At 48.2% G+C, this 13,753-nt stretch overlaps 2 long non-coding RNA genes across 3 annotated transcripts in view; one reads left to right on the forward strand and one right to left on the reverse strand.

Annotated features, from left to right (window-relative positions):
- Positions 1 to 13,753, reverse strand: part of LOC109493245 — a 16,441-nt gene continuing 2,688 nt past the window's right edge. Inside the window, exons 2-4 of the long non-coding RNA XR_002147364.3 lie at positions 10,686 to 10,787; positions 1,548 to 1,643; positions 1 to 623 (exon numbers count right to left, since the gene is read on the reverse strand). This is a non-coding gene — a long non-coding RNA (uncharacterized LOC109493245). The remainder of the gene's footprint in view (positions 624 to 1,547; positions 1,644 to 10,685; positions 10,788 to 13,753) is intronic.
- LOC109493246 overlaps positions 631 to 13,753 on the forward strand; it is a 16,284-nt gene continuing 3,161 nt past the window's right edge. Inside the window, exons 1-3 of one of the 2 annotated variants that reach the window (XR_006587949.1) lie at positions 631 to 1,183; positions 1,438 to 1,683; positions 2,734 to 2,985. This is a non-coding gene — a long non-coding RNA (uncharacterized LOC109493246). Of the gene's footprint in view, positions 1,184 to 1,437; positions 1,684 to 2,559; positions 2,654 to 2,733; positions 2,986 to 13,753 lie in introns of those variants that run through there. The other variant, XR_006587950.1, reaches the window with a different exon arrangement.

A 13,753-nucleotide genomic window follows, 5' to 3' on the forward strand; every position in this document is an offset into this window, starting at 1 on the left:
TCCGTTTGATGTCCTTTTATTTATATTTGTCCCCGCAAAACATGTTTTGTGTGCATGTGTTTTTTTTATTTACCGGAACGGTACGGTGCTGTGGGTTGCATCCTGTTTATTGTTTCCTTCGTGGTGCTGTGATATTAACATCCACCCGTGCTGTCGTGTCCGCATCTAGGACTGCCCGACGGTGCGCCCTGGTGTGGGTCCACCATAGTTTGCCCCTCCGTTTATGTAGGGGCAGACCCTTACAGGGACTCAGCTTGTTGCCAGCGTAGATGGCGTGGTGGCGACCAGTCTCTCGTGTAGCCCCCCCAACCCCTGTCCTGCGGCCTCGGGTGAAATTTCTCTGCGGTGGATTGCCCTTGGCTGCCCTCCCAATCAGTACTTGCATACGATGCCAACATTAGCAAGTTTCTTCTGATTGACCCCACCGGGGGTCACTGCATCCGGACCCCTCCCATCCTCTGCTTGGGATCATTTTTGGAAAGCCAAACGTAAGTGTAACTTTGTAAAGGTCTTCGTAGCTATTTGGGATCCCCGCCAACTTCAGAGCTCCGGGGGCTGCTCAGAGCTTCATTGTCCTCACTTGTACGATGAGGGTGGGGGGGGGGGGGGGGGGAATAGATCATCTGGAAAATCAGAGCAGAAAGGGTCAGAAGACCTTGGATTTGAGTCCTAGCTCCACCATTTACCAGCTATGTGCTCTTGAGCAAGTGGCTTCACCTGTCTGAGCATCTGCTTCCCCGTGTGTAACACGGGTCCCTAAAAGTATCCATTTCCGAGGGTATTGTAAAAGATAATGAGATAATGCATGGAAAGCTCTTAGCCCCTTGCCTGGCTATTCCCCACAGCCACTCTTACTGCTGTTGAGATGAAGACTGATGATGACTGAAATAACGAGAGAGCATAACTCCAGGTTCTGATCATCCCTGAGCCTATGATAAACGCAGTAGCACAACTAATGGCTTGACCGGCTGCATTTCATTTCTTCCCCTGCATTTCCCCATACCACCTGGAGGGGGCGGTAATGAGTCACCAACCTGTGACCTAAGCAATGAACGTTCGGAAGATTCAGAAAAAGTCCTCTGCTGAACCTCTTTCTACGGGTTTCAAATCACGAATCCTGCCATTGGATTTCTTTCCTGTGCCCATCCCCAACCTGGCCCCTGCCAACGTTTTTAAAAAGCTGGTAAGTTGAACACATTCTCCTCAGCAAGTGCCGGTCTTCTATCTAGCCTGCTAGGGTTAGCTGGCCTCCCGTGTAAATTTTAATGCAGGTGTTCAGTTTTCATTGTTTGCTGTGAACGTGGACCCTATTCTAATGGGGCAGTATATCTCACTTTTATGGAGTAGATGTATGCCAGGCTGCAGACTGGCTTTTCTCTAAAGCATTCTCTCACCCTGGATCCCACTTTCTAGTATATACCTGTATTTCTTTTTCAGGTTTTATTTTTAAGCAATCTCTACACCCAATGTGGGGCTCAACCTCGCAACCCCGAGGTCAAGAGTCGCACGCTCTACCGACTAAACCAGCCGGGCACCCGAGTATATACCTGTATTGATACGGGCAACAAATGTTTATTGAGCACCTAGTATGGTCCTGCCGCTGTGTTTTCCACAAGGGAAGGCAGGTATTGAACTTTCAGTGCCTAGGAGAAGGCAGATATGGAACAACGAATTACACAGATAGTAAGTTAAATTAAAATGTCACAAAGTTATTATACTGCATTACACTATGCTATGATCTAGTATGCAAACATACACAAATACAGGCACACAGAGAAGAATGGGAAGAGATAGAGCAAAATGTGACTGTTGATTTTCTTTGGATGATGGTTATATTGAACAGGATTCTTTCAGTTGCAAGACTCAGAAACTCAGTTTAAACTCATTTAAGTAGGGAAGGGGATTTGTTGTCTCGTGTATTAAGCTGAATGATATGAAATTGTCTTTGGGGGGAGGGGGTCAAAAGTTGCCAACTGTTGGAATTGCATATGGCTCAATTTAATAACTGAAAACTCTATTAAAATACTGGCTTCAGGTGTAGTTGGATCCAGGTGCTCAGACAATGTCAGAAATCTCTCTCTCCCTGTCTCAGCTCTCCTTTCTTCTGTGGAGTTGGCTTCATTCTCAGGCAAACTCTCCACACACTGAGGCAAGACTGGCCACTCCCTGCTCCCAACCTCTTTGCAACTTAGGACAAGTAAAAAGAAAAAAAAAAAAAAAAAAAAAGAAGAAGGAAAAAAGCCTCTTTCTCTCTGATTCCAGGGGAAGGTCTGGGCAGAGCTCTAATTGGCTGGGATTGGTTGTGCTCCCTTCCATGAACCAATCATTGTGGCCAGGGCTGGGATGCTCTAATTGGCCATTTCTGGGTCACATGCTCCTCCCCTCACCCCACCCCCACCCCCAGCCTGGGGATGGCGTCAGCCGCTAATTAGCTGGGTGGAGAGTGGGACATGTACGGTTTTAAATTTGAGCACGGCTACTAGATGAAATGGAAAGACATGGCTGCCTCAGAAAGATTTCAAGCAATTTTTTTTCTTTATTCTTTTTTCTTTTTTTTTTTTTTTTTTTGCCTCTCTACGTTTCCTAAATTTCTACAATGAACATGAATTACTTGCAGAAAAACATTCTCAAGTTATTAGAAAGAAACCCAAAGGTATTGAAAATGGAATTTGGACGCGAATGTGGCCTGGCTTTATTCCAGGCCAATAATGGCTTTCTGTGTTATCCCTCCAGGTACGATTTGCATTTTAACCAGAGTCAAAACACCGTGACTCCAAGGAGAGTGTAATGAAGGAATTTAGGGCACAGAGCGAGCCCAGGAGGCCCTGGAGCCCATTGTCTGCCTTCTCTAGGGCCATATTGCCCCGAGATCCGGTTGACCTTGAAAAGCTTTCATGCGGATTAAATCAACAACCTCAGAAGTGGTGTTCAGCTCTGAAACTCAGTTTCCTCACCTGCCAGGTGAGGATAATCGAGCCAGCACAGGTAAGCACAGTCCTAAAACAATGGTCACCCCGTTCCTGCGCCTCCAGAAGGCCCTCTTCCCAGGCAGGCCGTGGGGGACTGAGCAAAGCTGAATTCAAAGCCAGCCCTGCCATGTACCAGCTGTGTGGCCTCCCACAGGACATGAAACCTCATGGCATCTGAGTTCCCTCACCTGAAAACCGGGCATGAAATTATTCTCGGTGCAGAACTGAGAGAATCTGACAGGGTAGCATTAAAATAAATTTCTTTTAAATTTATTCTGAGAGAGATTGAGAGCAGGAGTGGGGGAGGGGGAGAGAGAGAGGGAATCCCAAGCAGACTCCGCACTGACAGTGTGTAGCCTGATGTGGGGCTCAAACCCATGAACCTGTGAGATCATGACCTGAGCCGAGATCAAAAGTCAGACAGTTAACCCCACCGACTGAGCCACCCGGGCACCCCGACAGGGTAGCATTTTAATAAAACAACGTGATGCTTAGTGGACACTCCGTAAACGTTTGCTATTGTTCCCTTTCTGGTGACTTTTAACCTCTTTCCCAGAATCATCAACACAGATCACATCCGTGTAATTAGAGACCGTGTTTTAGAAATATATTTACATGCATAACTATGATCATTACATAACACAGCGAGATGGCAAATTCATGCAGAATCAGCAAGTTCCTAGGCTATGATTTTAAAGATGTTGATTTCCTTCTTAAAATTTTTTTTTAAAGCTTATTTATTTATTTTGAGAGAAAGAATGTATGCAGTGGGGTCGGGGAAGGGCAGAGTGAGAGGGAGAGAGAATCCCACGTAGGGTCCCACGTAGGCTCGAACCCCTGAATCGTGAGATCATGACCTGAGCTGAAATCAAGAGTCAGACGCTTAACTCACCGAGCCAGCCAGGTTCCCCCGATTTACTTTTTCTATTTAAAAAAGATATATGTCCAGCTGTTCCAAAATGCTAAATTACCAAAGGTGTTTACTTATAAAATTTTCTGAAGCATGACTTGGGGGCTGATATTTCACACCTTGAGTTGTCTGTCCATCCATCCATTCATCTTTCCTTTTCTTCCTTCCTTTCCTCCTTCCTTCGTTCTTTCCTGCCATCCTTCCACCCATCCATCCGTTCATGAATCCATATGGCCATCCAATCATTCATCCATATATCCATCAATCCATTCATCTGTTCATTCACCCATCCATCCACACACACCACCACCACCCCCATTCATCCCTTCAACATATAATGGATGCTGTGTGCCAAGTCCTTGTTCTGGATGCTGGGCACACAGTGACAAATAAGACAAACACGGTTCCTGACCTCACCGAACTTACTCCAGGTTCCTGGGAAGCAGAATGTGACCGAAAAGGCTGAGGTGGAGCACTGATCCGGGGACTCAGCTTGGTCCCCAGGGTGGGGTGAGGTGGTCCTCTGGGACACCAGGTGAGTCATTCTCTGCTGTGGAAGCCCCTCCCTGCAGGTGGATCCATGAACCACCCAGGAATGGTCGGCGTGGGTGGGATTTTTAACAGGAAGAGGTGGATGTCCTTGTGTGCAGGGGCCTTGAGCCATCAACTGGCATGTTAACGTGATGTCACTTTTTTACACCCAAAATTTAAGGTTGGGCTTATACCCATTTAAAAAAAATTTTTTTTAACGTTTATTCACTTTTTGAGAGACTGAGAGTGTGAGCAGGGCAGGGGCAGAGAGAGAGGGAGACACAGAATCTGAAGCAGGCTCCAGGCTCTGAGCTGTGAGCACAGAGCCTGACCTGGGGCTCGAACCCACGAATTGTGAGATCGTGACCTGAGCCCAAGTCAGACACTTAACCGGCTGAGCCACCCAGGGACTCTGGGCTTATACCCATTTTGAGTAGACCCTCACCCTCCTGAGTTTAGCTTCAACTAATCTGAATGGGGTTTTGTTACAGCCAGCATGCCCTCACTGCAGCCCGTGAGGATTATTTTGCTTAATCTTTGTAACAGCACTGCGGAGCTGGATCTATTACTGACACCAACTTAGAGAAGAGGAAAGACAATCTCAGACAGGTGAAGTGGCTTGGCCTGGGTCAGACACTCAGAGGCGGGGCTTGTGCCCAAGTCCTAAGCTGGATTTGAAGGCGAATGTAGGGGAGGGCACTCCAGGCGGCGTAAATTGCATGCAGGGGAGCTGGGAGAGGGCCCACGGACGTTGCCTCGCGGTTCTGTGCAGGGAGGAGATCGAGGACGTGAACTAGGCACACAGATCTGATCGCCGCTCTCCCCAAGCACATTGGGCCCCCGTGTGCTGGAGAATGCCGACCTAGAGGAGGGTTACTCCACACTGCCCCATTATGAGCACACACCACACCCCCACACACACCCCCGCTACCCTGGCGGAGGCTTGTGCAGTGACAGCCCTCATGACAGCCTGGACCAGGGGCCTTTTTCTGCAAACAGATTACATCATTACCTTGAGAGACGCTGCGTTGTGAGCATGACAGTTTTACGGCCTGTAGATCCCTACAACTGGAACCATCTGGACTTTTAAAAGCTTGGTAATGCAACAGCATAAACAGGCCTCTGCGTGAGTCTCACTGCGTGCTGAGATTTAGAACGAGGAGTTTGCCGTCGGGGAGGCAGCCAGGTCTGATGAGGACTCAGGCTCTTAAGGGTTTAGGCAGGGTGATTTGCTGTGCAGCCCCAGGCAGATGTCTCCCCTTTCCTGGGCTTCACTTTTCCTCCTTACTGAGCCTGTTTTCTCAATGCGTAGGGAGGCTTGGAATGAGAAATGATACGCGTGTTCTTTGTTCAAACCACCCCTAAGCCCCTTCTCTCAAGATCCCAGGGCTTCCCACCATCCTGCCACCCCAGTTATGGAAACATCGGTTCCAAGTGGCTAGGATGTGTGTGCCCAGGGTGACGGGGATGCTCACAGCAGAGCTCCGTCTGAGGCCCTAAGTGATCTGCACGAAGGGAACACACAGACGTAGCTGCAGAAATGCCGGCACGCACCGGGGGCGTGAATGAAACATTCTTCTTAAAGGCCAGGCCTTCCCTCCATCACAGCACAGGCCTCCTTGCCTCCAGCCCAGGTTTTCGGTACCTGACCTGAAGGAGACCATGAACAGACTGCTTTCAGGCTGAGCTGATGAGCCGTCTGTTTTCACGTTGTCACCCGGAAGGACAGAGTCCAGAGACATTTCCAGGTGTGGTATGTGGGGGATTGGGGAAGCTTTCGAGCCCCCAGAGCTCAGTCGGGGGAGGAAGGCAGAAGGTGAATGGTGACAGACAAGGCGATACCATGTGGCCCATGAGCTTCTGCGGCAGCGTCCCACGTAGTAGGCAGATTAAGAAGAATGATAACAGGAAGTTATTGTCAACAATACAATTGTGGACACATGGCCACTCTCATGCCTTAGTGTATAAATTGGTCCCTGTAGGGAAATTTTGCAGTAGATACTGAGAATTTAGAATGTCCAGACTCTTTGGTCCAACTATTCACGACTAGGGATTTATCCTAATGCAAAAATTGGACAAGTGCAAATATTTGTATTATAGGGTCACTCGAAAGCTTGCGAGTGAAAGCTTGTAAGTCACACAAATGTCTGACCAATGAGACAGATTTTGTAAAATATACTTCTGCCCCGCAGTGGAATATATACAGCTATTTTTTTTTTTTTAATGAGCCTGACATCCTGACATCCTTTCCTAGGCATAGAAATGATAAGGCTATTTCTGTTTTGAAACGTGGAATGAAATGATGTCAGAGGGGGGCCTGGGTGGCTCAGTCAGTTAAGCTTCCGACTTCAGCTCAGGTCAAGAGCTCACGGTTCGAGAGTTTGAGCCCCGCCTTGGGCTCTCTGCTGTCGGCACAGAGCCTGCTTCGGATCCTCTGTCCCCCCCTCTCTCTGCCCCTCCTCTGCCCATTCTGTCTCTCTCTCAAAAATAAGTAAATTTAAAAAAACAAAGATCTTTAAAACATGATGTCAGAAAACTAGACTCCATTCACAAGACTCTTAGTTTTCTCCATCCCCGTGGTTTGCTCACAGAGAAGGTTCTTCTCGTTCAGCTTCCTGGACGTCATCTTGCCCAAAGTTCCCAGATCTTCCCAGGGGCTCTAAGCCCTGCTGGAAGTGAAGGCTTTGTTTTCTGAACTTCACTCTCCTGTTGTGTTTCATTGTCTGCCTGGTATTAAGGTGAGCTATGCCTGTGCCTTCCATGCCTTCCTGAACTTGGCTAGATCCATGTCTGAAACACCTTTGATCCCCAGGGCATGGATAATTGTGGGGAAGGAGAAAATGATGCCTAGCAAATTCTCTACCATGAGAGAGAAGTTTATGTGAGGCCCTGCAGCTAATTTCTATACCAAATGCCTTAGTGTCACTTGATATTCTGGCTGGTGTTGCCTTGAACTTGCCCTACGTCCTCATGAAGGTCAGCACCAGCTCCTGCTTGCTGTGATGCCTGCGATAAAGAATCCACAAATGTGTGAAACCGCCAAACTAAAGGAGGTAGGAAGAAAAGGTGCTAACCTAAGTAACTTTGGAAACGTGCAGAGTCTGAGAGACTAAAGGATACCGGAATTGAAGAATTACGTGAATGGATGGTGCATGGTGGGAGCCAGGCTTCTCATTGTTGAAGTATAAAATGAACAAGGGTAGGAGGCTAGATGATTCGTGTGGTAATGGATTAGAGCTGGGGACATCAGTATGAACTCATGTATAGCTTAATATATGTACATGCTGGGGTTTTTGTGTGTGTTTCTTTTTTATTTTAGAGAGAGCAAGTATGAACAGGGGAGAGGGACAGAGGGAGAGAGAGAGAGAGAGAGAGAGAGAGAATTTTAAGCAGACTCCATGCTCAGGGCGGAGGCTGACTCAGGGCTTGATCCCATGGGAGCATGACCTGAGCCAAAATCGAAAGTTGGACACTCAACCGACTGAACCACCCATGTACCCCATACATATTGTTACACACAGAAATATTTATATACACTTGTGTATATGTAGGTCAGTGTGCTGACAGACAGTTCCTGCTCTTCACTGAGAGGGCCTAGAAGCAATGACACCCCAGTAGCAACACAAACATCTAACGCCCGGGTCTTGGTTTAAAACCCCATTCTCCCATAAAAGGAACCAGGGATTGTAGGGGACATGGCTGATTCAATGACCAGGACGGTAAATATGCAAGGTGAGCCAGGAACACCTTATCCTGCCATACTGTAAGAATGCGCTCCAAACTAAAAACGAAAAAGAAATTGGGGTATGTCAAAGGAACAAAGGAACCAACTGAGAACCTCCCAGGGGCCCAAGCTGGGACAATGTGAACCAGATAAATAAAGAATTATTGGATTATAACTCAACGTGTAAAACAAATAGCCATGAGTCCACACTGATATAAATAAATGATTGAATAACTTAAATGGGAAGGAGACACAAGTATCCCATGTGGAAGAATTCCAAATAATTTATGTAGATACTCTGCCCTCAAGGAGGGGGAGCATAACTCTTCACTTCTCAAGTGTGGGCCAAGTGTGGGCTGTGCACGTTAACTTCCCTCCAAAGTGTACGGGATGGAAAGGGGGCAAATGAGCACCTTGACAGTGGAGAAATCTGACAGACACTACCTCAGCCAGATGGGATCAAGGGCCACATCAGGGGTCATGTGTCATGTTAATGCTATGTATCCTTGATATGATGTGATGAAAATTTTCTCTCTCCAGTCTTCCTCCCCAAAACCCGTAACCCCAGTCAATTCGTTAAGGAAAAAAAATCAGACAAGGGCGCCTAGCTGGCCCAGTTGGAAGAACGTGCGACTCTTGATCTCATGAGTTCGAGCCCCACGTTGGGTGTAGACATTACTTAAATAAACGAATGAGAACTTAAAACAAATTTTTTTTTTGGTACTAATAGAGACATTCTACAAAATACCTAACCAGTATTCCCGAAAAGTGTCAAGGTCATCCAAAATGAGGCAAGTCTGTGAAACCTAAGGAGACGTGGCAACTATATGAAAGGTGCCATCGTGGATGGGATTCTGGATGCCAGAAGGGAAGTTAAGTGAAAAGTAAGGAAAATGTGAATAAAATATGAAGTCTGGTTAATAATCAGGCATCAGTATCAGCTCATCAGCTGTAACAAATGTACCGTATTGAGGTAAGATGATACTAATAGGCAAAACTGAGCGGGGATATGTGGGAAGTCTCCGTACTCTCTTCTCAAATTTTCTGTCAGTGTAAAACTTTTCTAAAAAAGTTCAGTCTGTCTTTTAAAAAATTACCAATTAGGTACAGGTGAAGAATGATATCTTGGGTTTTCTTTAGTTAACTTTCTTTGTTTACTGTTGCTGTGAAGCGTTTTCATGTATGTGGTGGCTACTTCTATTTCTTCTGTGGATTGCCGATTGTCACGTTGTGGGGTTATTTGTTATGTGGCATTGTAGCCATAGCTAACTGATACAATCTTACTGAATTCCTGCAGCCCTATGAAGTCTTATTTGTCCCCTTTCCATTATTCAAATATCCATTAAACAGATGAAGAAATGGAGACCCAGAGAGACTAAGTCATTTCCCCAAATTCAGACTCGGTGTCTCACCTAAGTTTTGAACCCACGGCTGTCTGACTCCAGAATTTTCTGACCACCACGCTATACGGTGAAGTACCATGAGTGATGATGGCAGGGGGAGGGGAGGGAATCCTGACAGCTAGTTGTGCGTCCAGTGACGAGCTTTGAATTCTGTGCTTTCGTGTAGGGATGCCAGTGTGCCAAAGAGGGGCACCATGCAGCTAAACTAGAAATGATATAGGATATCCTCGGGGCGCCTGGCTGGCTCAGTCGGTGGAGCGGGCGACTCTTAATCTCAGGGTTGTGGGTTCGAGCCCCACGTTGGGTGTAGAGATTACTTAAAAATAAAATCTTAGGGGCGCCTGGGTGGTGTAGTCGGTTAAGCGTCCGACTTCAGCCAGGTCACGATCTCGCGGTCCGTGAGTTCGAGCCCCGCGTCAGGCTCTGGGCTGACGGCTCAGAGCCTGGAGCCTACTTCCGATTCTGTGTCTCCCTCTCTCTGCCCCTCCCCCGTTCATGCTCTGTCTCTCTCTGTCCCAAAAATAAATAAACGTTGAAAAAAATTTAAAAAAAAATAAAAATAAAATCTTAAAACAAGGAGATCCTCGAGTGGCTGCCATGAGAAATGGCTCGTGAGGGCACCAAACTTCCTGTCCCAAGCAGGGGGGCTGGGGTAGGACACTCCAGACTCTGCTGAGAACAGCAAAATGGGCTCTCTGGAGTTGTGCCTGGAAGAAATGCGATTGTCAGGTGCAAGCAGGCAGCACAATCCCATGTCATACATTATCATAATCTAACGTCAAGGCTCTGAATACTGGAGCCAGGAAGCACTATCTCCTCTCAAGAATGCTTAACCAACGCCCAAGATGTGGGGACCCCCACTCACTGGCCCCTGCCTTCCCAGGGCTCGACCTCAAGGAGCTGGACCGAAATCTGAAGGTTCTGGGCTCAAGAACCAGGTTTGACCTCTGGCTCAGCTGACTGTGCTGTGCGGCCTGGGGCAAGTCAGCTCAGTGCTCTGGTCCTTGGTTTGTTCATTAGAAAATGAGAACCGTAGCCCTTGCCCTACTGACCTCACGGAATTTTCCAGTGGATAAATCATAGTACTGATGGTTACTGCACACTCTCCACGTACCAGAATTTTGCATGCATCGACTCTGAATACTCACAGCAATCTTAGTGGGCGGGTGCTTATACTATCCTCGTTGTACAGATGGAAAAACAGGTCTGGAGGCAAAAACAGACTTGTCACTTGCCTGAGGTCACCCAGCCTGCAAAGATTAAGTCAGAATTTAGAGCCCATCCTGTTCACCAAAGAGGATGTCGCTCGCCATATTCCCATATGATGCTAGACGGAAAAAAAAGCTTGAGGAACTTGGGACCCTTGGGGAAGAAATTGGCGGGGGGGCGGGGGGGGGGGGGGCCAGGCTGGAGAAGCAGGATAGGGTGGGCGTGGCTACCAGCCAGGGCTTGGTCCTCATCGCCGGTTGGGTGTGCACACAGGGGGTTTGGAGAAGCAAGGTGCAGAGAGAAACCAGCCTGAGTGGACAAAGCTGGCAGAGGGGACAAAAGAGAGTTGTGGCAGCTGCCCCAAAATCATGCAAATCTGGTGAAGACAGAAACACCGGAAGGGGAGTTTTAGGAAGCTCTGCTCACAGATGGGCTCTGTAATCTCCATCCTCTGGCCTCCGCTATACCTGCAGTAAAATCCCCGGGTTTTGCCAATGCCTTAAGAGGTGAATCCAGGTGCGCTTTGGATTTTGACAGCCTGAGACTGGCCACAGAGTGGCCAGGGGGCCGACCCCATTCCTCCGCCCTGGGCTCCTTGGCATGAGCCTGCCTCAGGCCCAGGACAGCCCCAGGGAGTCCGCAGGCTGCGGTTTCCGGAAGCTCTGGCTCCGAGTCCATCAAGGACAACAGATTTTTTTTTTTTTTAAGTTTATTTATTTAGAGAGAGAGCGCGCCGCAGGGGAGGGGCAGAGAGAAAGGGAAAGAGAGAATCCCAAGCAGGCTCTGTGCCGTCTGCGCAGAGCCTGATGTAGGGATCCATCCCACAAACCGTGAGACCATGACCTGAGCGGAAATCGAGACTCGGACGCTCAACCAACAGAGCCACTCCTGCACCCCAAGGGCAACAGCTTTTTAAAGGAGTTAACTGTGCAGGCGGAGCATCCTAGCTGGGTCCTGGCCGAGGTGTCTTCTCGAACAGATGTGAGTTAGAGGCCCAGTCAGCCTTCTCTTTCCCTTCCTGTTACCTTTTTCTTGGCCATTCCTTCTTTCTCTTTCTCTCATTTTCTTCCTTCCTTCTCTTGCACTTCCCATCTCCCCCTTTCCCTCCAGGTCCCGCTCTCTTGGACAGCAGGATCCTGGTGAGTTTGTTTTGTTTTTTTTTTTTCATCATCTCATCTGGTAAAACATGGATCATTCACCTTCCATTCTCGGGGTTATTTTCTAAGCGTTTCTTCCACGTAGCTACACAGCCTTCTTCCTTGTTAATGGCTACGTGATGTGCCACCAAGTACTCTCATTTGCATAACGGGCTCCCTGTTGTGGAACACCAGGTAGTTTCGAGGTTTTGTATCCTTACAGGTGAAAGTATTCGTTTTTTCTGGTCTGCCGTGTGTGGGGCTCGTGGGTCCAAGTTAAGTGGGGGCCTGGGAGGCACGAGGTAGATGATTGGCATGGGGTGGTAGTTCGTCCAGGAGCTGCTTCCTGCCTGCCCTCATCCCCAGGGCAGCTCGGAGTATACAGCAGGTGCCTCATGAATGCTGCCTGAGGATGCCTCTCGGCCTCCATTCCTGCACCTGGCACACTGCCTCAGTGCGCTCTCCATTGAAGCGTCCTCTTTCCCACCTGGCCGTGACCTTCCATAGCCTTTTTATCTCTATGTCCCCCGTGCCTGGCACCAGGAAGCCCCTCAGGAATGGAAGGGAAGGAAACAAAGTAAAGGAAGAGGAAGCCAGAGAATGCTCACTTACTCTGGCCACCCCTCATTAATAGGGCCTGGGATTGCCGTGGGACATTAGTGACAGAACATGTTGACATTGTGTAATTTATTAGCCTGAACTATACAAATTATACCTTCCCCCAGGATGCCCGCGACGAGAAGTTGCTTTTCATGAGTTTATCCTGGGGACTCGAATAAATAAGCAGAGAAACAAAAAAACCTCATGAATTTTTTAAAGAGCTTATTGGAATCGGGAGAAAACCTGGTGTTCCGGGTGCAGAAGTAAGTATCCAATAGATCAGCATTCATTTCTCTTTACCCTCTGAAGTCTTTTTTAATCCTCTTGCTTGCCAGTGTTAATCCGTGTTTTTCTGTGAATTTCCCTCCAGATCGGTAAGCGAACAATACCCACCCAGGGGGCCTCTCCCCATGCATTTCCCACCACACTGGGGGAGCAGGGGGGCGGGGAGGCCAGTGCCTGGTGAAGGGTGGGCCTTGGAGCCCCAGAGGTGCTGTGACCCCATCCTCTGCCTGCACCTGTAGGGAGTGAGATTAGAGGTGTGGAACTGCCGCGCTGAGAGCCTTGGTGTCCTCTTAAAAAAAGCTTCTTGGCTATGAGAAACACCTGAGTTGATCATCCCCCAAATGTCAGCCTCACCGAAAGTTAAGCGGTTTACAAGGTCTTGCTGAGAAATTCCATGTATTAGAAGCTAATAGAAGGTCAGCATTTTCCATTTCGATTTTTTTTTTCTTCCCGCTGCCCAGGGTCTAAGTAATACTCCCTTTGGCATTTTGAAGACGCTTCTACGAATTGTGGCATGGTAGCTAAGCGCTTGATGGGATTTACCCTCCCAGAGCCTGTGAAACAGAAGTTGTTATTATGTCCATTTTATAAATGAGGAAATTGAGGCTTGCATGGAGAGGGGTCCCTTGCCCAAAGTCACACACAGCAGGTGATGGAGCTGGGTTCTGTCTGATGTCTGTCGGAATCCAAAGCCCATGCTTCGATGCGTTATGACTTCTTCCTCTACTTGGCACGTCGGGAATGTCTCCTCCCCTCCCTTCCCCTCTGCAGACGTCTTCCTCGGTGGTGACTCCGTAATCGATGCTAGCAGCCCGAGATCCAACTTAGAGAACTGCAACCTTGAATAGGCACAGTGGACATTCCATCTCTGGTTTCCTCTAATTTCCTGCAGCCAAGGTCAGCGAACTATAGCCCTTGGTCCAAATCCGGCCCGCTGCCAGTTTATGTAAATAAAGTTTTATTGGCACTCAGCCACGCACATTCAT

The sequence above is a fragment of the Felis catus genome, chromosome D3 (genome assembly GCF_018350175.1).
Source record: "Felis catus isolate Fca126 chromosome D3, F.catus_Fca126_mat1.0, whole genome shotgun sequence".
Lineage (NCBI taxonomy): Eukaryota > Metazoa > Chordata > Mammalia > Carnivora > Felidae > Felis > Felis catus.